This window comes from Vulpes lagopus, chromosome 6, assembly GCF_018345385.1.
Source record: "Vulpes lagopus strain Blue_001 chromosome 6, ASM1834538v1, whole genome shotgun sequence".
Classification (NCBI taxonomy): Eukaryota; Metazoa; Chordata; class Mammalia; order Carnivora; family Canidae; genus Vulpes; species Vulpes lagopus.
The window spans coordinates 121,670,857-121,696,756 of record NC_054829.1 but is presented as its reverse complement, the minus strand read 5'-3'; the positions used below and the strand labels follow the sequence as shown (position 1 = coordinate 121,696,756).

Genomic DNA, 25,900 nt, shown 5'->3' with positions numbered 1-25,900 from the left:
ATTCTTGGTTTCACCTCAGGTCATGATCTCAGGGTCCTGAGATCAAGCCCTCTGAAAGGTTTGAGATTTTCTCCCTCCCCCTCTACCCTTCCCCCTGCCTCCTTGCGCATACATGCACACACACGCACTCTCTCTCTCTCAAATAAATAAGTACATAAAATCTTAAAAAAAAAAGAAGATATCCTTAACCTACTGAGCCACCCTGAGGCACTGCAAGTCTTATCCCAATTTCAGAAAAAGTATTTTATACAGTATGAAAACAGAATTAAATGTTTACTAAAGTAGCACCAAACATTCTGAAAACATAAAATATGTGACAGAAGTCTCTAAGACAGAGGGAAGGGGGAGGTGAAAGTCAAGGGAGTGAGGACATGAGAGAGGAGTGGGCAGGACCGCTGCGTGGGAATTCACTGCATACAGGTGGCCTCTGTCTTTGCTGCCTTCTTCACTGCCTGAGGATGAAGCACCTGGGCCCCCAGAAAGTGCACTGTGGTTAGTCCTACATGCCTCCTCCCCAGAATAGCAGGGCTCCCTGGCAGAAGGAACCATTGCATCTGGGCCTCAGGATCTTTTATGTTTTGAAAGAGGGAGGAGAAGAAAGTGCCTAAAGGTGCAACAGGAAGAATGATCACCAAGAGGATCTCAGGCTCCAAAAGGAGTATCTGGGGCCTGACGATGAGTGAAAATAACTGATATCAGGGAAGAGAGCAGCCCTCTGATGATGGGGAGAACCATGGCTAAGAGAGGGAAATGGCAGAGAAAGAAGAAACTGTGAGGACTTGCTGCTGAGTACAGATAGACAGATAGACAGATGCTGCTGCCTGAGGGTACTTGATGACGCTGTTCTCAGGCAGGCTTGGCTGAGCTCATGCTTTCCTGTCTGGCATACCTCATGAGGATTTTCTTGTTTGACCACAGCTGACTAAAGGATCTTTGCTTCCAGATCATTTGTTAATGGAGATGTCATTGCACAAAAGAAAGACAAGTGTTGAGTCCAGGCCAATGGGAAAAACGGAACTTACACATTTCTCCCACAGTTTAAAAATAATGATGTTCGAAATGTGTACTAAAATCAAAGATGGCTTTTTTTCTTACTTGATTTTCCTAATGACAACTTTTCTGCTTAATATTTTCACTAAAAAGATTTAAGTTGGAATCAATAAGAAATTTCTCTTCTTATACTTTGGTTTGAGGTTTGATGTTCTCCTTATTTTGAGGATAATAATTGGGTTTTACCATTGCATCTAACGAAAATAAGAAAAGTACAAAATCTATTTTAAAAAGGCCTTGAGCAAGACGCCTGGATGGCTCAGCAGTTGAGTGTCTGCCTTTGGCTCAGGCCATGATCGCAGGGTCTGGGATCGAGTTCCACATCAGGCTCCTTGCAGGGAGCCTCCTTCTCCCTCTTTGTCTCTGCCTCTGTGTGTGTGTGTGTGTGTCAGGAATAAATAAATAAAATCTTTAAAAAAAAAAAAAAAAGGCCTTGAGCAATATGTGACAATGCATAAGACTCAGTCTTCCTCTAAAATTCTGGTCCTCCTGCCCCTAAGTTTTAGAGAGAGAAAGAGGGAGTTTTGGCTCAGAAGAACTGTTTTGTCAAGTAAGATGGCTCAAAAAAGTGTTTACAATTCTCATTTGACGATTCTTTCTGTAGAAAAACAGCAAAAATGGTTATAGAGACTTTAAATAAAACTTTCATTATATGCAAAGGAAATGGTACAAGATACACACTAAGCTGTGTGTAGTTTTGAATTAAGTCAAGCATCCAAGATAAGGCTAAAATATACCCTTCCCTCTGGGGATCTGCTATCCCTGATTTAAAAACTGTAACAAAGCTAATCTGGGCAAAAGTGAGGTGCTAGCAAAAGGAACCTTCTCCATTTCCTTTTACAAATACCCACAGCAGGACTTTCATTGTCACTAGGTAGTTACTTCTCTCTCTTTCTCTCTCTCTCTCTCTCAGTCTCTCTTCCTCTCTCTCTCTCTCTATGACTGTGTGTCTCTCTGCCCCTGTCTCTAGATTTCTGTGTGTGTCTTTCTCTAACCCCTGCCTCCTTCAAAAGACTGCATGGAAGATGGCCACAATGTCCACACAAACCCTGTATATTCCAGCATTCCTCAAAGTAGTATTTAATGGATCCTAGAAATTATACACTACTACAGCTCTTCTGGTAGTGCTATTTAGATGCATGACTGTTCAATTTTAAGCTAGACTATGGAGAATATTTGAAGAATTCTAAATTCTAGCTCCCCTAGTAATGTACAGTGTTTATCCTCCAAATTTGCCATGTGTCACAAAGCCACTACTGTGGCAGCTATTCAACAGCCTACACAAAATGAGTCAGGGTGCTCATTCCAGTTCCAGACAACCAATGTCCATCATATCACCTATCACCTTGTACTAGGGACAGATCTGGACTCATAGTATCCCCCATGAGGCTTAGTAGGTGGCAGACAGGCCAGAAGAAGGAAACTAGGAACTCCAAATACACAGAGCTAAGGAGTAGAGCTGGTGGTGGTCAAGGGTCCCAAGAGGGGTGACTGGTATTGGCTTTCACAGGAAGCAAAAAGAAGACCTGGGGCCCCAGGCAGCACACCAAGCCAGGGAGGAGATTGTCTGGGGGTTGGTCGCAGGACATGGCAAAACTAGTCACCAGTCATAATAAAGTGAGCTACATCAGATCTTTTTAAGAATTACTGGTGGTAGGGATAAACAATACATGTAAATACATAAAATTATACTTGGCAGAAAAATTCTAGAAATTATAAGATTAGGTATCTAATCTCATGTTTACTCCTTAGTTAAGTGGTGACTTTAGGCAAATCACTTAACCTCACTCAGTCTATTTGGGCAGCTCTAAAGGAGATAATACCCATCACACCTGTTGCACAGGTTTAATGGACAGATGTAATGAAAGAACAGGTATGAAAGCAGTTTAAAAATTACAATGTTCTAAAAACAACAATAACCACAGTGCTCTAGACCTGTGACACAGTCTTCTTCTCCCGTGTTGCACACGTGAGGGACACTCTGGACTTACAAGAGGAACAGTGGTTCCTAGTACTGCAACTCTCACCATGGAGGGAAGTACAGATATATCTGGGCTGGGATAGTATCAGAATCTGTGCAGCTTTTTTTTTTAAGATAGATTTATTATATTTATTTATTTATTTATTTATTTATTTATTTATTTATTATTTATGATAGACACAGAGAGAGAGAGAGAGAGAGGCAGAGACAGAGGAGGAGGGAGAAGCAGGCTCCATGCTGGGAGCCCGACACAGGACTAGATCCCGGGACTCCAGGATCACGCCCTGGGCCAAAGGCAGACACCAAACCACTGAGCCACCCAGGGATCCCCAGAATCTGTGCAGCCTTTAAAAGTCTCTTCCTGCCAGACTGATACCCTACTGTCTCTCTCCCCTCAACCCCATGAACACACACTGAGAGTCATTCCTCCAGTCCAACAGTATTTTCAGTTATTCAGTGTCAACGTGTCATTTGATTTATGTTGTAAGTTGAAACTGGAGCCCTGGAGACCACAAGGCTCACAGATGTACTTCTTTGGCTACAGTGTAGCCTACACAGGTACTTCTCTGCTCCTCCTCCTCAAATTACACATACCTTCTACAATTCTTTTTTTTTTTTTTTTAAGATTTTATTTATTTATTCATGATAGACAGAGAGAGAGAGAGAGAGAGAGAGAGAGAGAGAGAGGCAGAGACACAGGCAGAGGGAGAAGCAGGCTCCATGCCGGGAGCCTGACATGGGACTTGATCCTTAGTCTCCAGGATCACGTCCTGGGCCGAAGGCAGGTGCTGAACTGCTGAGCCCCCCAGGGATCCCCACCCTCTACAATTCTTAATATTTAAAAATCTGTAGAGTCCCATAAAATTTTGGTTTTCTAGCATCTCTTCAAAAATAAAATCTAGCAACACTGGATCCTAATTCCCAAAAGAAAACATTCAAATTTTAGGGAGCATTAGAATCACAAGAGATTGTTAAAACATTGGATGTAGGACTCCACCTTCAGAGTGGCCCTATAACTTTCTGATTCTGTAGGTCTGGGATACCCTGAAAACCTGCATTTCTAACAAGTTTCCAGGCAGTTATGATGCTGCCGGTCCAAGGTCCCTACTTTGAGAATTACTGTGCTAGATCATTGTATGGGCTGCTCCTGGTGAATAGAGATGCACAGTCCAGTTTGCCAGAGCCCCCATCACTTCCTATTGTCAATGATACAACAAGTATCTTTTGTCATTCACCATACTTACACTGTTGTTTTTCCTACAGGTGCAAAAACCACTTGACTAACTTAATGTGCCTGGCCTCCTAGGCATTTGAGTTAGCAACCTCTGCTACTTAAGAGCAAGAACCCTGCCTTACTTCTACACCCACTTCTCCCTCTCCTTTACCCCTTCTCTTTCTGTCTCTCTCATACATACACATTCATCATCCCAGTCTCTTAACATGGCATTCAAATACATTATTAGTTGCTTTGACTTCCTGTATAAAGTCTGAACCCTGGGGCAGCCCGGGTGGCTCAGTGGTTTAGCACTGCCTTCAGCCCAGGGCCCCGTGGAGAACTGGAATCAAGTCCCATGTCGGGCTCCCTGCATGGAGCCTGCTTCTCTCTCTGCCTGTGTCTCTGTCTCTGTCTGTCTGTCTGTCTGTGTGTGTGTGTGTGTGTGTGTGTGTCTCATGAATAAATAAATAAAATATTTAAAAAAAAATAAAGTCTGAACACTTCAAGGCCTGAGCTTGAAGGACAGTAAGAAGCTCCTAGTTTGAAGCTACGAGCTCCTTTAGTCAGTCCTCTTTCCCCTTGGATCCAGACCTCAGAGCAGGTCTATGTTGACTCAAATGTGGATGTGGGAGCCAAGAATAAAGCAGAACATTACACTGGGTCAGGCATGAAGTTCTCCTGAGACCTATTTCTATTTAGCTTTTCAGCCCCCATACTAAGCCCCAAATCCTCTGAAATTAATTACCATTCAGGAATACTATCAGTTGAGCGATTCAACAAATTGCCTTCCCAAACTGGTGTGATCACCAGCTTGAGAGCAGGGGACTGGCATGGGTGATAACTTTCTTTTCTTTTTTGGGGAGGAGGGGCAGATGGAGAGGAAGAGAAAGAATCTTAAGCAGGCTTCACACCCAGCACAGAGCCCAATGTGGGGTTCAATCTCACAACTCTGAGATCATGACCTCAGCTGAAATCAAGAGTTAGATGCTTAACTAACTGAGCTACCCAGGCAGTCCTATAACTTTCTTTTCTATGAGCCCATTAATGAAGACTTGGAACAAATTCTGTGTACATTTTGAAATCCATCAAAATGCAGGACAGGCTCTTTTCCCTAGTGTCTACCCCCGTTTAACCACACATGCTCTATCTTGGATCTTTGGTCCTACGCCATGGTTTGTGTAACATGGTCTCAAATTTAACCTCCACTAAGAGTTTAAAAGTTTCTCTTTTCAATAATGAAATATAGGCAGTTTATTCCAGATGTTCTGTAAAGGACTCTAGTCTTTAAGGCCAAGAAATTTTATCCTTCTTTTATGGGCTGACAGCAAGTGAAAGTTTGTTTTGCCAAAAGGGGTACCAAAGTAATTTATGAAGACCTGACCTCATTAAAATATTTTTGAAATATGACCAAAAAAAGAAACATCTTAATTGTTAGATGCCTTTCTTGCACTGTCAAAAAATAGCCTCAGAGTAGTATTATTATCACTTCCATTTTATAGAAAAAGCCTCTGAGGCTTATAACAACATCCCAGATTTATACAGCCATCATAAAAGACAGAGTCAAACTCACTCTCAAGCCCACGACCTCCCCATTATCAATTTATCTTCACCATCCACAAATCTTACATCAAGGGCATGTCTTCCCTCTACGCTGCCTTTAAAAAGCTTAACAACTCATGAGACAGAATATGGCCCAAACATAAAGCATAAAGTAGAAGACCACATGGTGATTACTTCTTAAAACAACGAGAGAAAAAGAGAATCAGCACATAGTGAATCAGAGCAAAGATATGCAAACACATTTTTAAAAATGACAAATGACTCCTAGGCCAGAAAGGCTTTGCTTGAATGTAATAACAAATCTTTAAAAAGAACAGATCCCTCAGAAGGGGATAGAGAGGTAGCAGCACAAGTATAAGAGCCTGAGACAAAATTTATCAAAGCCCATTAAGCACTCTCCAAAGACTCTTGGCCAGCTGTCCCAATCTTTAATGAAAAGAGATGCCTAAAACTTGTCAATTTCAGGAAGCCCAAAAGCCATGAAGGGAAAGACTAACAGATTTAACCACATAAAATATTAAACATTTCTATAAGGTAAAGGATGCCTTAAAAAAAATCAAGACTAGTAAACATGTTAGAAAAGAGATTAATATTTCTATGCCATAAACATCTCCCTACCAAAAAATGATCAAGGACATGCAGTCTGGGGATCCCTGAGAGGCTCAGCGGTACAGTGCCGCCTTCGGCCTAGGGTGTGATCCTGGAGTCCCGGGATAGAGTCCCACGTCGGGCTCCTTGCATGGAGGATCGAGTCTCACGTCGGGGTCCTGCTTCTCCCTCTGCCTGTGTCTCTGCCCTCTCTCTCTCTCTCTCTCTTTCTGTGTCTCATGAATAAATAAAATCTTTAAAAAAAAAAAAAGGACATGCAATCCAACAACAAAAAATGCACAGAGGAGGAAATGAACAGACAGTTCATAGAACAGGAAATGCAAATATCTCAAAAACATATGGAAAAATTCTCAACCTCACCTGCAGTAGGAAACATCAAAAAAACCCTAAAAAGCTAAAAATATCAGTACATCAGGATTAGTAAAGGTATAGGGAAACAGATAATATCCCACATTCCTTGGAGGTGTATGAATGCTACATTTGTAATCCTTGAATCATAATTTGGCTGTGTGTAATAAAAATAAATATACCCCAAAAATCCATGTCTAAGTGGAACCACGCAGTTCAAACCTGTGCTGTTCAAGGGTCAACTGGATTTCTTTGTTAACTTCCATTCAGCTTTCCAAGTGGTGCAATACTTTAAACAAATTCATGGGTAAGATAATGACACTTAAGTTACATACAGTAAATACAGATGATAGGAGATCATGATTTCAATTCATTAAAGTTACCATGTTGACCAAAATAATGCTAATCTACTGATGCTATGAGCTGGGGGTATTAAGTTTAGACCCATTTTGTCTTTAAATCAAAGAAGAAAATAGCAAGATTCTCTCTTTCCCCACTTATTTTTCCCCCTGTAGTCAAACAGAGAAGTCCCCCAAAACGGCAGGATGTAGATCTCTTTTGATCTTTAAACTTTTGACATTTTTGGCCTTAATTTTTACTTTAAAAATATTGCACTAAAATATGATATACCCTGGTTACAGAGTTATTTGACACTCTCTTAAATTCTGAGTATGAAATTAGTGCCTCAAAAAAAAAAAAAAAAAAAAAAAAAAAAAGAAATTGCCTCACTGCCCTACTTCCAGCCCTGTCTTGCATCTTTGGTGCACAAGCTCAGATAACGTAAAAAATGTTCAATATTAAATCTAGACAACAAAACCTTCTTATAGTTGTTTTTCCATGGTAGCCTGTAGGTTAAAAAATGTAGCACATAATGTTATTCATGGTGAGGATGTTCAAAGTTTTGGAACAAACTGATTATAATATGTATTTTTTATTTGTGCCATTTCAAATTTATTGCCTGAGATGAGCAGGAAGACATCTGCCAAGTTGCAGTATTAATTGATGGCCAATATTTTCTAAAATAATAAGGCAAGCCATCGCTATACCCTTTAGCACTTCTATCTGGGTTATTCTTTATCAACAAGAAAATAACTCAGAGTTGATGATAGCCATTTATGAAAACAACAGGATTTAATTTTCTTATTTGAAGACATATATAAAGCTAAATGAAAATAAAACCTTCAAGGTTGCTCTCTACAGGGGAAGAACATTCAATAAAGCAAGAAAAATAAATGTACTCAAAACAACAGTAATAACTTATTATCAACTGTCATCTAGGGAGCACTTTTTACTATGTGACATAATGAAAAACTAAAATGTAAGCTGAAGAAATGTAAGTCAGGAGGAAAAAAATCCATATAAGGAACAACCTCTGAATAAATCACCATGCTGAATACTAGTCCCAGTCATTGCTTTTTGAAGTGCTGACATGTGTTATATAATTATTGAAGAAGATTGGACATATTTGTTTCCAAAACAAAGTAAGCTAGCAAATAACTAGCATATTCACCTTGATAACTGGGGTACAATGAGATGCATTTCTGGATAGAAATAGAAATGATTAGCTAAGCTATATTTTACAGGTAGCTCAGCTAAATTCAGCTTGTCAAAATTCAAAGTCTTAACAATGTACATAGTAATGAATTGCTGCTTATTTAAAACCTTTATATAACTAAAAAGTCATGATTCAAAGGCACTCACAGTTATCCTGATGGTGCTTTTTGTTTGGATTTTGTTTAAAAATGAGTGGATGAATGAATGAATGAGCCCTCTGAACTCAAATCCCACTTTGGAGAATTACATATTGAGGCATTTTAAATAGTGGCAAAAAAAAACCCACAACAACCTCAACATTCACCAGTAGGGAAATGACTGAATAAATTCTGAACATCCATATAAATACTGTATGGTTATTACAAAAAATAAAAATAGCATTATTGGGACTCAAGAGTCACATTGCCAAGGGTGCCTGGATGGTCAGTTAGTGGCTGCCTTCAGCTCCGGTTATGATCCCAGGATCCTGGGTCCTAGCCCCACATCAGGCTCTCTACTCAGTGAGGAGCTGCTTCTCCCTCTTTCCCTGCCTGCCATCCCGCTACCTGCTACTCCCCCTGTCTGCAAGCTCCACCTGCTTGTACACTCTCTGTGTCAAATAAACAAATAAATAATTAAAATCTTAAAAAAAAAAAAAAAAAAAGAGCCATATTGCCCAAGTTCAAACTGCTGCTCCCACAATCACTAGCTGTGCAACTGAGGGCAAATTGATCACATCTCAGTTCCTCATCTACCCAACAGTACCTATCTCACATGGTAGTTGTGGAATAAATGAGATAAAGCCTAGGCATCTAGCCCATATTGGAATGATGTCCATATTTGGCGGGGGGGAGGGGGTGTTGGGGAGTGAGAACTGTACACATTTTATAGCATAGATCTATTTTAGTTAAAAATATTTTAGAGCACCAGGGCTCCTGGGTGACTCAGTTGGGTTAAGCATTCAACTTTTGGTTTTGGCTCAGGTTATGATACTATGAGTTGTGGGATAAAGCTCCTGAACATCAGCCTCTGCACTCAGCAAGGAGTCTGCTTGAAGATTCTTTCCCTCTGCGCTTCCCCCCACTCATGCACACAAGGCAGCACTGTCTCTCTCTCAAATAAATAAATAAATAAATAAATAAATAAATAAATAAATAAATCTTTTTAAATATTTTGGAGTATTTATTAAATATAGTTGAGATTTAGAGCACACTACATGGATGTCTATCTGGTGGTGAGAGAAAAGAAGAACATTTTAACTTTTTCTTTGCACATTTCTGTGCTGTTTGGCTTGTTGCAAAGAATATATATTGCTTTTGTAGTTTGGAAGAATAATCCAATAACTTTTTGGAAGTGGGGTGGGTGAGGGTGCTAGCAAAAATGGAGGATACAAAAGCATAATTAAAGATTGTGGAGTGAATCTAGAAACTGAGAAGTTTTGGCAGGTTGGAGTAGGAAATACACAATGGAGAGTAGCAGGTATAAAGCTGAGGGTGACCAAAGGAAGGGTCATGTGTTCAGGGAAAAGGAGTGTGGACTTTACCTAGATGTTTGTGGAAAAATCTGTAGAAAAAAGGAACACAAAGTATCGGTTGTACTTCAGCAATGTGAAAGACTAACTCCACCTCTCCACCAAAATAAAAACTTTTATGTGGCTCCCTTTTACTCCTTATCAGGATAAAGTCCAAGCCTACGTCCATGGGTCTTATCACCAGGCTTCTCACCCCACCCTATTCCAACCTTAAACTCCACTCTAGCCACAGTGAACTATGTGGAGTTTTTAGAAAGCTCTGCTTTCTCCAGGTTCTAGACCTTTGCTTAGGCTGCAGCTTCTGTCAGCAGTGCCCTTCCCCCATGCCATTTCAGTTCTGCCTGGCTAACTCCTCAGAGCTCAGCTAAAACACTCCCATTTCCTGAGAAACTCATCTCAATCTCCCAAGGCTCAGTTTCCCTTCTAGGTCCTCCCATACCACCCTGGAACTAATCTAAAAAAAGTACTTTTGACATTTATTCATAACTATCTGTTTATTATTGCCTGCCTTGCCAACTAGACTGAAAATCCATATGGGCTGGTACTTGATACTTTTCCATGGTGATTCTTCAGTACCTAGCACAGAACACAAAACACAGAGATCTATAAATAAAATACATACAAACATACATACATAAATGGATATCTTTAACTATACAAACCATTTAATCCCTTTCTTGTATTCCATGTTTTCCCAAAAAGTTTCTGCTTTAATTCCCCATCTTGAGACACCTGGGTGGCTCAGCAGTTGAGCATCTGCTTTCAGCTCAGGGCATGATCCCGGGGTCCAGGATTGAGTCCCACACTGGGGTCCTTGTGGGGGGGCCTGCTTCTACCTCTGCCTAAGTCTCTGCCTTTGTGTATGTGTGTGTGTCTCATGAATAAATAAATAATATCTTAAAAAAATAATTCCCCATCTTATATATGTTGGCCCATAGGCAGAGAATCCTCAACAGGTCATAGCAGCGCAAGACTGGGTCCATGTGACAGTCTTATTGCTTACTGAAAACTAACTGGCATAGGGATTTCTTTAAAAAGATTTTATTTATTCATGAGAGACACGGAGAAAGAGAGGCAGAGACATAGGTAGAGACAGAAGCAGGCTCTACGCAGGGAGCCTGATGTGGGACTCAATCCCCGGACTCTAGGACCACGCACTGGGCCGAAGGGAGGCACTAAACCACTGAGCCATCCAGGGATCCCTGGCATAGGGATTTTATATGTCAATCCTGCTTCTTGGTTAATTTAAGTTCTGCCCTAGAGGAAAAAACCTCTATGTATTGGCAAAAGTAGATGTTCGAGCATTCAAAATGAATGTCCACAAGTCTACACTATGGCAAATTACTACAGTGAAAGCTTTTGGGGAGGCCTTTCCTGGTTACATCTGGACCTTGATTCATTTATTCATTCAGCAAATATTTAATAACTCCCACCAAATGGCCATCTTCATTCTAAGCTGTGACAATACAGCAGGAAATAGGACAGACAAGCTCTATCATCATGGAATCACATTCTCCTGGAGGTTAGCAAAGGGACAGATAATAAACATGTAAAAATGAGATAATTTCAGGTAGTGTCAAATGCTATAAAGAAAATTAAGCATGATAAGAAATGATTAAAGTTGAGGGAGAGAGAATGAGAGCTCTTTAGACATATGATCAGGGTAAGGCTTCTCTGAGGGGTGAACATTTGAGCTAAGTCCTAAGTGATGAGAATTTTCTCAGTCAGGCATTAGAAAATCTGAGGGCGGGGATCCTGGGTGGCTCAGCAGTTTAGCGCCTGCCTTCAGCCCAGGGCGTGATCCTGGAGACCCGGGATCAAGTCCCACGTCAGGCCCCCTGCATCGAGCCTGCTTCTCCTTCTGCCTGTGTCTCTGCTTCTCTCTCTGTATCTGTCATGAACAAATAAATAAAATCTTAAAAAAGAAAAATCTGAGAGCAGAGAATTCTGGGCATAAAGAGGAGTAAATGCAAAATCTTTAAGATAGGAATGAACTTGGAATATTCAAACAAAGAAAATTAGTATGGCTAAAGCATAATGAGCAAGGAAGGTGATATGAGAGCAACCAGAAGGTAGGTGTAGAATAGATCATATAAGCCATGATAAGGAGTATGGATTTTATTCTAATGCAAAAGAAAGACATTAGTGAAGTACAGGTAGCAAAGTGATAGAATCTGATTTATATTGCTAAATGGCTAACATTGTCAGAGAATGAACTCTAAGAAGGCAAGAGTGGACAACAAGAGGCTGTTGTTGTGGTCCAAATCAGAACAACTGATAGCTTGTACAAGGATGGCAGCATAAGATCTGGTGAGACGTGGTTGGTCAGGTTTGGGATAATATTCTGGAGACAAGGTCAATAGAACTTCATGTTAAATTAGATGTTGGAGGCAAGAGGAAAAGAAGAATAAAAAATTGTGATCTGTTTGGTCTTCTCATCTGAAATTCCTACACCTGTTTGCTTTTAAAAATCAGTGTTCTGCTGGAGAATTTCCTTATAACCACAACAAAGTCAAAGCCAGTCAAAATCTCTGCTAGTGTGTGACAATATTTGAATTATCCACACCAATTTATTGTAGAGAATTCAAGAAGTTTATTTTGTGTTAAACTAAAGCTTTTAAGCTTCTGATATATATATATATATATATATATATATATATTTTTTTTTTTTTTTTTTTTTGCAATCTAGAACATAGCTCATTTTCTAAAGACCCAAGTGCTTACAGAACATAGGTTTGTGTCCCTTTAAAAAGTGTCATTTCCTTGAAATTTTTATGCACTTATTTTGCTTTATAATCTTATTTTCTCATATCATGGCTATGCTTCATATCATTGTTTTATGAATGTTAAAACTAAGGCTTAGCAGGCCAGGTAAATTATAGCACAGGAAGAAACAGAATGGCAAGCTTGATTCCCTTACTCAACCCCCTACAAGTATTCATTCATGTTCTGTGAAACTCCAAAGACAGTATGTCTTAAAGAGCAATTCTTTTTCCCCTGAACTTAACTCGTCTGATGTTTTATATATTGTCCAGTGATAGTCTCTTAGAAAATAACAGTTTGAAAACAAACTACACTTATTACTATGCACAAATATATAAGCTATATACAAAACATTATTAGAAAAAAAGCAAGAGGATTGAATAAAACTTCGTGGCTAAAAGAACTTAGAAAAATTCACAGTACACATTTATCGTGTTAATAGTCATAGCACTGTTAAGGATGGAGAATAATTAGGGGACTTTAGGGGTAAACCATACTCCTCTTCCTATCAAGTTGTGAACCAACTGAAAAACAGACAAAAAAAAAAAAAATAGACAGCTGAGAACTATCACTCTTACTGATAAAGCTGATGCTGGGAACAGGGCAGTACCAATGAGCCTCCCAACACTGAACCCTGGGACAAGGCATACATCCCACTGAGTCACTGACTAGCAGAGCAGGACAAGAGAGATTATCCCGTTCATCCACTTCAAAGATTTATCCCTGTAAAATCTGCAGTACAAAGAAACAAACCAGAAGGTATGATTCCTGCTAGCAGCCTCACTCCAAGATTAAGACTGGCCAAGGTGCTGAGCTTTTTCACCTGTTTCTCACCATCCAGCAAATCCTGCCAATGGGGAAGACACCAAGAGACCAAAGAGGCTAAGAGTGTTAACAGAATCCCCTGCAACTAGACCACATTCCCCACACAATTTTATTGTCTTAAACTTAGTAGTCTCCAAACTGGAGTTAGTCTATCCTGGGATTCTACAAGTATTTTCCAAGGAGAACACATTTAATTTTTAGGAAATCAATTCCATTTATTCAACTTTTACCTACTCTTTCTTAAAACTGAGCTGCCTAAAATATGACTGAGGTTGAAATGTCATAAAAATTCTATTTTTCCAATTCCAAAATCATTCTTTTCCCACTTACAAAAAACCAGCATCCTCTCACCCATCCCAGATCTTACAACAGCAAATGTTTCCATGTACAAAACCCCTCTGAGTCACCATACAAAGGAACAATTCTAATATTGATATCAATATTTAATTTAATCCAGGCATGATAGGGATCCCTGGGTGGCGCCGCGATTTGGCGCCTGCCTTTGGCCCAGGGCGCAATCCTGGAGACCTGGGATCAAATCCCACGTCGGGCTCCCGGTGCATGGAGCCTGCTTCTCCCTCTGCCTGTGTCTCTGCCTCTCTCTCTATCTCTCTGTGACTATCATAAATAAATAAAAATTTAAAAAAAAATCCAGGCATGATAAACCTATAGGAGGGTTTCCTGATTTTCCTTATCTTATATACACTTTTGTTAAGAGAGAAGCATCATGCTTCAAATTGGGTATTTTGGTCTGTCTTGGGGTGTTCTGAGGTTTTTTTCCAAAGATTTTATTTATTTATTTATTTTTTAATTTTTTTATTATTTGAGAGAGGGAGAATGTGTGCGTAGGGGAAGGGCAGAGGAAGAGGGAGAGGCAGAGTCCCAAGCTGACTCCACACTGAGCCCGACATTGGGCTTGATCTCACAACCCTGAGATCATGACCTAAGCTGAAATCAAGAGTCAGATGCTAATCCCATTGGAGCCACCCAAGCACTCCTGGAGTGTTCTGAGTTTATTCTATGTTGTAGAGTGGGATGGCAGGAGTTATGATTATGTCCAATGCCATTTCCTCTCCCATTGCCTGATAATGCCAAAGAACACTGTTGAGATAGCAAAGAGAAATACTGAAGGAGATTCAGCCCTACTTCAACTGGATCCCAAACTCACAGCAAGATTTCATATATCTCTCTCAGAATTCAAATACGGATGATTTGTGGAAAACATTCTGGGAAATACCAGTCAGCTACAAGGTATACCTGCTCAGTAATGAGAAAGAACTTGATGTAAAGTCTCATTCTGTGTTTCAGCTACATATTTCAAGTGATTTCAAGGAGAAGAATATCAAAAAATTCCAAATTTCTTTTTTTTTTTTTAAAGATTTCATTTATTTATTCATGAGAGAGACACAGAGAGAGAGAGAGAGAGAGAGAGGCAGAGACACAGGCAGAGGGAGAAGCGGGCTCCATGCAGGGAGCCCGATGTGGGACTTGATACCGGGACTCCAGGATCACGCCCTGGGCTGAAGACAGGCACTAAACCGCTGAGCCACCCAGGGATCCCCCAAAAAATTCCAAATTTCTATCAACAGATAAATGTTAACATGTAAAAGAAACACATATCAAAGGTTAAGTCAATGTATTTCTTGAGCACTGATAGACTCACAGAAGAAAATATTTTCATTAATTTTCACCTGACAACTATTGAATATAGTAAATCTATATTGATTTATTCACAGTACTACTCATCATCACTTGTTAACCATCTCACCTCATTATTCACTGCTATCTTTTATGTAGATTTAGACATATAATTTTCTATTGTAAATAATGCATTCAACAATAATTATTTAATCATTTTTGATAAACCCTATACCTAATAGTTCTATTCTGTCCTTTCCTAATCTGTCTCCTAGCAAAAAATTACATCCATGAACTAATTGGGGAGCTCTAACCATTTCGTTCAGAGACATATTTCCAATAAAATTTTAGTTCTCTTTAGTAATGATGTATAAAAATTTATAATGTAGTTATGATCAATTATGTACACTAATGATTGTAATAATAATTCAATCCAAAAGAAGTTTTTGACAGAATCTTTTGATCATAGAAACCTGTTTAAAAATCCAAGCTAGAAGTCCTAACGACGAGGCTTGACGAGGTGGAAGAACGAGTGAGTGACATAGAGGACAAGTTGATGGCAAAGAGGGAAACTGAGGAAAAAAGAGACAGGCAATTAAAAGACCATGAGGATAGATTAAGGGAAATAAATGACAGCCTGAGGAAGAAAAACCTACATTTAATTGGGGTTCCCGAGGGCGCCGAAAGGGACAGAGGGCCAGAATATGTATTTGAACAAATCCTAGCTGAAAACTTTCCGAATCTGGGAAGGGAAACAGGCATTCAGATCCAGGAAATAGAGAGATCCCCCCCTAAAATCAACAAAAACCGATCAACACCTCGACATTTAATAGTGAAGCTTGCAAATTCCAAAGATAAGGAGAAGAACCTTAAAGCAGCAAGAGAAAAAAAGTCCCTGACTTTTATGGGGAGGAATATTAGGGTAACAGCAGACCTCTCCACAGAGACCTGGCAGGCCAGAAAGGGCTGGCAGGATATATTCAGGGTCCTAAATGAGAAGAACATGCAACCAAGAATACTTTATCCAGCAAGGCTCTCATTCAAAATGGAAGGAGAGATAAAGAGCTTCCAAGACAGGCAGGAACTGAAAGAATATGTAACCTCCAAACCAGCTCTGCAAGAAATTTTAAGGGGGCCTCTAAAAATTCCCCTTTAAGAAGAAGTTCAGTGGAACAATCCACAAAAACAAGGACTGAATAGATATGATGACACTAAACTCATATCTCTCAATAGCAACTCTGAACGTGAACGGGCTTAATGACCCCATCAAAAGGCACAGGGTTTCAGACTGGATAAAAAAGCAGGACCCATCTATTTGCTGTCTACAAGAGACTCATTTTAGACAGAAGGACACATACAACCTGAAAATAAAAGGTTGGAGAACCATTTACCATTCAAATGGTCCTCAAAAGAAAGCAGGGGTAGCCATCCTTATATCAGATAAATTAAAATTTACCCCGAAGACTATAGTGAGAGATGAAGAGGGACACTATATCATACTCAAAGGATCTATCCAACAAGAGGACTTAACAATCCTCAATATATATGCCCCGAATGTGGGAGCTGCCAAATATTTAAACCAATTAATAACCAAACTGAAGAAATACTTTGATAATAATACACTTATACTTGGTGACTTCAATCTAGCTCTTTCTATACTAGATAGGTCTTCTAAGCACAACATACCCAAAGAAACGAGAGCTTTAAATGATACACTGGACCAGATGGATTTCACAGATATCTACAGAACTTTACATCCAAACTCAACTGAATACACATTCTTCTCAGGTGCACATGGAACTTTCTCCAGAATAGACCACATACTGGGTCACAAATCGGGTCTGAACCGATACCAAAAGATCGGGATAGTCCCCTGTATATTCTCAGACCATAATGCCTTGAAATTAGAACTTAATCACAACAAGAAGTTTGGAAGGACCACAAACACGTGGAGGTTAAGGACCATCCTGCTACAAGATGAAAAGGTCAACCAGGAAATTAAGGAAGAATTGAGAAGATTCATGGAAACTAATGAGAATGAAGATACAACCGTTCAAAATCTTTGGGATGCAGCAAAAGCAGTCCTGAGGGGGAAATACATCGCAATACAAGCATCCCTTCAAAAACTGGAAAGAACTCAAATTCAAAAGCTCACCTTACACATAAAGGAACTAGAGAAAAAGCAACAAATAGACCCCACCCCCAGCAGAAGAAGACAGTTAATTAAAATTCGAGCAGAACTCAATGATATCGAGACCAAAAGAACTGTGGAACAGATCAACAGAACCAGGAGTTGGTTCTTTGAAAGAATTAATAAGATAGATAAACCATTAGCCAACCTTATTAAAAAGAAGAGAGAGAAGACTCAAATTAATAAAATCATGAATGAGAAAGGAGAGATCACTACCAACACCAAGGAAATACAAACGATTCTAAAAACATATTATGAACAGCTGTACGCCAATAAATTAGGAAATCTAGAAGAAATGGATGCATTCCTGGAAAGCCACAAACTACCAAAACTGGAGCAGGAAGAAATAGAAAACCTGAACAGGCCAATAACCAGGGAGGAAATTGAAGCAGTCATCAAAAACCTCCCGAGACACAAGAGTCCAGGGCCAGATGGCTTCCCAGGGGAATTCTATCAAACGTTTAAAGAAGAAATCATACCTATTCTACTAAAGCTGTTTGGAAAGATAGAAAGAGATGGAGTGCTTCCAAATTCGTTCTATGAGGCCAGCATCACCTTAATTCCGAAACCAGACAAAGACCCCACCAAAAAGGAGAATTACAGACCAATATCCCTGATGAACATGGATGCAAAAATTCTCAACAAGATACTAGCCAATAGGATCCAACAACACATTAAGAAAATTATTCATCATGACCAAGTAGGATTTATCTCCGGGACACAAGGCTGGTTCAACACTTGTAAAACAATCAATGTGATTCATCATATCAGCAAGAGAAAAACCAAGAACCATATGATCCTCTCATTAGATGCAGAGAAAGCATTTGACAAAATACAGCATCCATTCCTGATCAAAACACTTCAGAGTGTTGGGATAGAGGGAACTTTCCTCGACATCTTAAAAGCCATTTACGAAAAGCCCACAGCAAATATCATTCTCAATGGGGAAGCACTGGGAGCCTTTCCCCTAAGATCAGGAACAAGACAGGGATGTCCACTCTCACCACTGCTGTTCAACATAGTTCTGGAAGTCCTCGCCTCAGCAATCAGACAACAAAAAGACATTAAAGGCATTCAAATTGGCAAAGAAGAAGTCAAACTCTCCCTCTTCGCCGATGACATGATACTCTACATAGAAAACCCAAAAGCCTCCACCCCAAGATTGCTAGAACTCATACAGCAATTTGGTAGCGTGGCAGGATACAAAATCAATGCCCAGAAATCAATGGCATTTCTATACACTAACAATGAGACTGAAGAAAGAGAAATTAAGTAGTCAATCCCATTTACAATTGCACCCAAAAGCATAAGATACCTAGGAATAAACCTAACCAAAGAGGTGAAGGATCTATACCCTAAAAACTATAGAACACTTCTGAAAGAAATTGAGGAAGACACAAAGAGATGGAAAAATATTCCACGCTCATGGATTGGCAGAATTAATATTGTGAAAATGTCAATGTTACCCAGGGCAATTTACACGTTTAATGCAATCCCTATCAAAATACCATGGACTTTCTTCAGAGAGTTAGAACAAATTATTTTCAGATTTGTGTGGAATCAGAAAAGACCCCGAATAGCCAGAGGAATTTTAAAAAAGAAAACCATAGCTGGGGGCATCACAATGCCAGATTTCAGGTTGTACTACAAAGCTGTGGTCATCAAGACAGTGTGGTACTGGCACAAAAACAGACACATAGATCAATGGAACAGAATAGATAACCCAGAAGTGGACCCTGAAATGTATGGTCAACTAATATTTGATAAAGGAGGAAAGACTATCCATTGGAAGAAAGACAGTCTCTTCAATAAATGGTGCTGGGAAAATTGGACATCCACATGCAGAAGAATGAAGCTGGACCACTCTCTTTCACCATATACAAAGATAAACTCAAAATTGATGAGAGATCTAAATGTGAGACAAGAGTCCATCAAAATCCTAGAGGAGAACACAGGCAACACCCTTTTTGAACTCGGCCACAGTAACTTCTTGCAAGATACATCCACAAAGGCAAAAGAAACAAAAGCAAAAATGAACTATTGGGACTTCATCAAGATAAGAAGCTTTTGCACAGCAAAGGATACAGTCAACAAAACTAAAAGACAACCTACAGAATGGGAGAAGATATTTGCAAATGACATATCAGATAAAGGGCTAGTTTCCAAAATCTATAAAGAACTTATTAAACTCAACACCAAAGAAACAAACAATCCAATCATGAAATGGGCAAAAGACATGAAGAGAAATCTCACAGAGGAAGACATGGACATGGCCAACATGCACATGAGAAAATGCTCTGCATCACTTGCCATCAGGAAAATACAAATCAAAACCACAATGAGATACCACCTCACACCAGTGAGAATGGGGAAAATTAACAAGGCAGGAAACCACAAATGTTGGAGAGGATGCGGAGAAAAGGGAACCCTCTTACATTGTTGGTGGGAATGTGAACTGGTGCAGCCACTCTGGAAAACTGGGTGGCGGTTCCTCAAAGAGTTAAAAATAGACCTGCCCGGGATCCCTGGGTGGCGCAGCGGTTTGGCGCCTGCCTTTGGCCCAGGGCGCGATCCTGGAGACCCGGGATCGAATCCCACGTCGGGCTCCCGGTGCATGGAGCCTGCTTCTCCCTCTGCCTGTGTCTCTGTCTCTCTTTCTCTCTGTATGACTATCATAAATAAATAAAATAAAATAAAAATTAAAAAAAAAAAATAGACCTGCCCTACAACCCAGCAATTGCACTGTTGGGGATTTACCCCAAAGATTCAGATGCAATGAAACGCCGGGACACCCGCACCCCGATGTTTCTAGCAGCAATGTCCACAATCGCCAAACTGTGGAAGGAGCCTCGGTGTCCATCGAAAGATGAATGGATAAAGAAGATGTGGTTTATGTATACAATGGAATATTACTCAGCCATTAGAAACGACAAATACCCACCATTTGCTTCAACGTGGATGGAACTGGAGGGCATTATGCTGAGTGAAATAAGTCAATCGGAGAAGGACAAACAGTGTATGTTCTCATTCATTTGGGGAATATAAATAATAGTGAAAGGGAATATAAAGGAAGGGAAAAGAAATGTGTGGGAAATATCAGGAAGGGAGACAGAACATAAAGACTCCTAACTCGGGGAAACGAACTAGGGGTGGTGGAAGGGGAGGAGGGCGGGTGTTGGAGGGGAATGGGTGACGGGCACTGAGGTGGACACTTGACGGGATGAGCACTGGGTGTTTTTCTGTATGTTGGTAAATTGAACACCAATAAAAATTAAATTAAAAAAAAAAGAAACCTGTTTAAATTATAAACAGATTTTTATTGCAGAAAAGAATGATAAAATAAGCAATAAAATATATTTAAATGTAAAATACATTTTTAAAACTTTTATGGAAAAATAAAATGAAAATACAAACGCAAAGAGAAAAAATAATGTGAATTTCGGAAAAAAAATAATGATGATAAATATCCAATTTCTATGGAATTTAATTTCATTAAATGCATTTTAACCCTTTGTATTTTAAAATATTCATATTTACTTTAACCAGAAATTACATCTTTTGCAACTAAATTTAGGCCAAAAACATTTTACATATCAACCTAAAAATTATTTGGTGGGTATGTCAGCAAAATGTATGAAGACCATACATTACATTTTTTTTTTCTGTGAAGGTAAATTTTATGTGTGATTTACTTCAAGTTTCTAAGTGGGTACATATCCTGTTAGAATAGGTTTCTGAATATTTCCCTTAGCACTTCTTGTGATAAAACTAAAAGCAGAAAATGGATGGCAGAGTACATTAAGATTTAAGTTCACTAACCAACTTCCTTTAAACCCAGCCTGATTCCTTAGATCAAGAGCATTGCCTTAACCCTTTAAGCTTACCCACTGAGATCAACTTGGAAGTTATCCTCCTTGGATAAGAAGTCAGCAGTCAGGGCAGTCCTGTTCCCACCTTCATAAGATCACTTTTCCAATACAAAGTTCACCTCTTTTGTGGGATCTCCTGGGGTCACCGGTAAAGTGTAGATTTTTGTTCCCAGAATGCCCTGAATGGGTCAGAACAACATATCATAAATTTCATAAATTAGTTCCAATGTTAATCTGTACCCAAGGCTATAATTGACAACCTGTTCTATTGGTTTCTCAAATTATGTCCCCCTACCTTTTTCAACATTATAAAGGTTCTAAGAGAAAATCAAGTGATAATATAAAAATACTCAAACTAAAAACCAAAAAGATGTGCTCAATTTGATTTTGACCCACCCCAATATGAATTTTCCAGGGAGAAATGAAAAGCTCAGCCGTTAAATTATCTTGTTCTTCTAAGTTACAACCCAAAGTAATCGGATTTTAACTTCCTGTTAAATCTAAAATTATTAATGTCCAACACTAAACTTTCATGTGCTTATGAATTAAAGTTCAAACAACAGGTTTTGACACTCCCTGGCAATGAACTTAGCTCCCAAAACTGAAGCTCTCCTTCCCCCAAAGGGCTTATCTTGTTAAGGTTACCCCAAACATCCCCTAACATGGGCAGGCCCCTGGGAAACTTCTGGTATGAAGCAGCAGAGTAGAAAGCACACTTTCTGTGGGAGTCCTGACTTCCATGGGAAAGGGGAGAAGAAGATATTTGGCACATGCCAAACTTACACATCAGGAAACTTGCTAGTAGCACTGGAATAGAGTATTGAGAGTATGATAGTGACACTCACTCCATACTTCAAGAAATATCTGGTGTGGGAAAGAAGTATTTTCCTCTGAAATAAATAGAACAGATTTACAAGACACAGGTTCTTGGGGCACCTGGGTGGCTCAGTCCATTGGGTTTTGGCTCAGGTCATGATCCTGGTCTTGGGATGGAGAACCACATTGGGCTCCCTGCTCAGTGGAGAAGCTGTTTCTCCCTCTCCCTCTACCCCACCCCCTCCGCTCGTGCTCTGTCTCTCATTCTCTCTCTCAGATAAATAAATAAAATCTTAAAAAAAAAAAAAAAAAGGAAAGAAACAGCCTCTCTTATTTAAGAAATATTTATTGAGCGCAAATTTCTGAGCTAAATTTGCTGGAAAATTCATAAGTGAATCAGAAATGGATGCTGCCTAACAACCAACCACTAACATCTGTAACATATATGTCAATGCCACATATTTTAGGCTTTTGCTGCAGCAATGCTCTACTTCCAGTACCAATTTTTGTATTACTATAGATTAGGCTTTGTTTGCTAGCAAACACCTCCAAATATCTCAGTGGTTTAGAACAGCAGAGATGTATTTCTCATTCATACAACTGTGTATGTTAGCTGAAGGCTCTTTTCCACTTTGCTCAGTGCTAGCACCCTCATTGACAGAAGCAGCCACCATTTGAAATATTGTTGGGGTGACAAATTAAAGAAGACCACAAATTCTTTGTCACTCTTCTCTCCAATCTCCATCAAGAGGTGAAGTTTATTTATCCTCCCTTTGAAATTGAACTGGCCCTGTGACTGCTTTAGCCAATAAAATGTGTTATTTCTAGGCCTAAGACTTATAAGACCTGGAAGCTTTTGCACTTCTGAGAGTCCTGAACCACCATGTAAGAAATCCGGTTACTCTACATGGCTAGGGAAGCCATGTTAAACCAGGCCCTATAAATACTTACTGGGGTGCTTTGCTATGCAGTAATAGATAACTAAAACATTCCCTCATTGTGCCAAAAGGAAAGAGGGTATGAAAAATTGTGCATTCTTAAAGCTTTTACTTGAAAGTGACACAAACCACTTCCAATCACATTTTACTGGCCACATCGAATTTAAAAGTATAGGGAAATTCAAGTCTACTATGTATGCAGGAAAAGAAATGGAATATTTGGTGGCTAGTACTATAATCTACCAGAGAAAGGTCAGGGCTGGAAAGGCACATCCTCCATAGAGATGACAAGTAAATCACTAAGTGGATAAAATGTCAAGAAAAAAAGAGCAAAAAAGAGAAGAAAAGAACATAGAGAATGGCTGATGCATATAGGTGACCTCTTGGCAAGGTAGAGATAGATATAAGGAGGAAAAGGAAGGTGGAAAGACTCAGAAAAGAAACATCTACAGAGGCAAAAGGAGACATCTAGGGATCCAAAGAATTTCAAGAACAGTCAAGAACATAAAATATAATGGATGGTATAGGCAAGGAATTTGTAGAAATTCAGAGAAAGAGATCAATGTGAGCTGATACAGTCACAGGCCTGGAACAGAGAAGGAAATTAAAGACAATAGAACTTGGATGGTTGAAAAGGAAAAAAGAAGGGCGCTCTCAAAGGAAACAGAAAGAGTAAAGTCTTGGAATGGGGAATAATTTCAGCAATTTGGAGGACAGAGACTAGGTATTGTAATGGGAAATAGATCAACACAATAAAAGTTATGTGTAAAGTAGATTAGGTGGGATGCCCAGGTGGCTCAGTGGTTGAGCATGTGCCTTTGGCTCAGGTCATGATCTCGGAGATCCAGGATCAAGTCCCGCATCGGGCTCCCTGCAAGAAGCCTGCTTCTCCCTCTGCCTGTGTCTCTGCCTCTCTCTCTCTCTCTGTCTCTCATGAATAAATAAAATAAAATAAAATAATAAAATAAAATAAAATAAAATAAAAATAATAAAATAAAATAAAATAAAATAAAATAAAATAAAATAAAATAAAATAAAAATAGAGTAGGTTAGGTTTGCTATAGAAGGGGAAGGCAGGGAAGCCATTTGTGGATTTATAGAGAACTTTGAGTGCCAACTGAGATTTCTGAGTTGTTTCCTTTAAATAGCTGAGCACCACTGGAGATAGGGTGCCTGAGTAAAGGAAATCAGTATACAGGATAGTCCCTTCATGTGGAATAAAGAAGGAAAAGACAGAGCAAGCCATCAGTCAGAAAGTTATTACAGTATTCAAAGAAAGAGTATCCTACTGGGAGAGAGAGTTATCTGGGGTGGGGGTGGGGGTACGACACTCTTCTAGACCAGTTCAGGAGCCTTAGAAGAAGTTGCTCAGAGAACTAAAAAAACGGGGGAGGGAGGATTTCAAGTGTAGAAAAGTTGAGATATTTATTTTATCAAGGATATAAAAGAAAATGTTTAACTTTTCACTTCTGTGGCAGACAACATTGGTCACCTACTCAACATTCTCCATCCTATTGTTTTGACAACGGAACTTCAATACAGCTCAATTCCTCTCTTCTCTCCAAATCAATCAGGGAATAGAAACCTACACATACATAATTGAGCTCCAAGGTGAAACCTGATTGGCTTACGCGAACTGGTTTAACCACTCAACTAGCATCATCTTTCTAGGGAGTGTGTGGGGTGGGAAGAGTGTTGGTTTGTTTGGTGCCCCAATACCAGGAGTGTACTACTGACATTTAGTGGGACGAGACCAGAGATGCTAAGTGTCCAGCACATGTTACAATCTTTCATAAAAACTGCCAAAAGCTAAACACTGACCAGTCATGGTAGTCCCAAGCTCCCTGTCAGTTACTGTTTCAGGGAATAGTTAGACCCAGTTCTGGTCAGTAACACAGAAGGAGTAGCCTGCTATGAAGCCTCTGGGGTGATTTCTTCCCGCCGTTGATGTCATCCCAACTGTGTAACACCTGGTACTGCTACAAGCATCCATCTTCTCCCCAAAAGCAGTATCTTCCCAAGTATCCTGTTTCCATCATTGGCATTTCCTGTTACCAAGTCCTAAAGCAGTTTGGCTTCTAACCATTAACCTCAGGATGACTCAGATTTGTCTGGAATAATCTAACTTTAATCCTGTTCTCCCAGTGTATAGTGCCCCCTTCCAGTTCCAAAAGTATTCTAGATTGGAGGCTAGATTATACATGGTCACTTAATTTTTCCCAATAAAATGCTGTTCCCTCTGCCTCAAGAATGTACCTTTATAGCAGAGGTGAGCAAACTATGCCCTGTAGACTCTTTTTATACCTCTAGAGATGAGTGCTCGCTTCGGCAGCACATATACTATACCTCTAGAGATGAAAAAAAATGATTTTTACATGTTTAAATGCTTGAAAAAAATCAGTATTTCATGACACCTAAAATTTCAGTGTCCAGGGGATCTCTGGGTGGCTCAGCAGTTTAGCACCTGCCTTCCACTCAGGGCGTGATCCTGGAGTCTCCGGAGTGAGTCCCACATTGGGCTCCCTGCATGGAGCCTGTTTCTCCCTCTGCCTGTGTCTCTGCCTCTCTATTTATGAACAAATAAATAAAAAAATTTAAAAATTTTTCAGTGTCCATAAATAAAGTTTTATTGGAACACAGCCATGCTTATTTCTTTAAGTATCTTCTATGGTTGCTTTCTTATTATAAAGTAGTTGAATAATTATAAAAGATAGTGCCTAATATGTCAACGTTTGGCCCTTTATAGAAAAGCTTACAGACCCCTGCTCTAATGCCACTTAGTTCTAAGTTTCCTCATTTCTTGCACAAATACTGAACGCAGCATACTAACTTGTTTTCCATTCTTTTCTCACTCCGACCCTTAATACACTTGGGAGATAATCTCTCTAGAGAAGTTTTGAGCCTGTCATTTGCCACTGTAAAATCTTCAGTGGCAGGATGCCAGGGTGGTCAGCGGTTTGGAGCCTGCCTTTGGCCTGGGTTGTGATCCTGGAGACACTGGATCGAGTCCCGCGTCAGGCTCCCTGTGTGGA

At 39.6% G+C, this 25,900-nt stretch overlaps 1 protein-coding gene across 8 annotated transcripts in view; it reads right to left on the bottom strand.

Moving 5' to 3' along the window:
• Positions 1–25,900, bottom strand: part of LOC121492476 (importin subunit alpha-8-like) — a 96,538-nt gene that overhangs the window by 69,355 nt on the left and 1,283 nt on the right. For 5 of the 8 annotated variants that reach the window (XR_005988248.1, XR_005988247.1, XM_041757748.1 and 2 more), the window contains exons 3-4: positions 21,898–22,004; positions 21,130–21,293 (exon numbers count right to left, since the gene is read on the bottom strand). The gene's annotated coding sequence lies outside the window, so the exon portion shown is untranslated. The remainder of the gene's footprint in view (positions 1–21,129; positions 21,294–21,897; positions 22,005–25,900) is intronic. The other 3 variants (XM_041757751.1, XM_041757753.1, XM_041757754.1) reach the window with 2 other exon arrangements.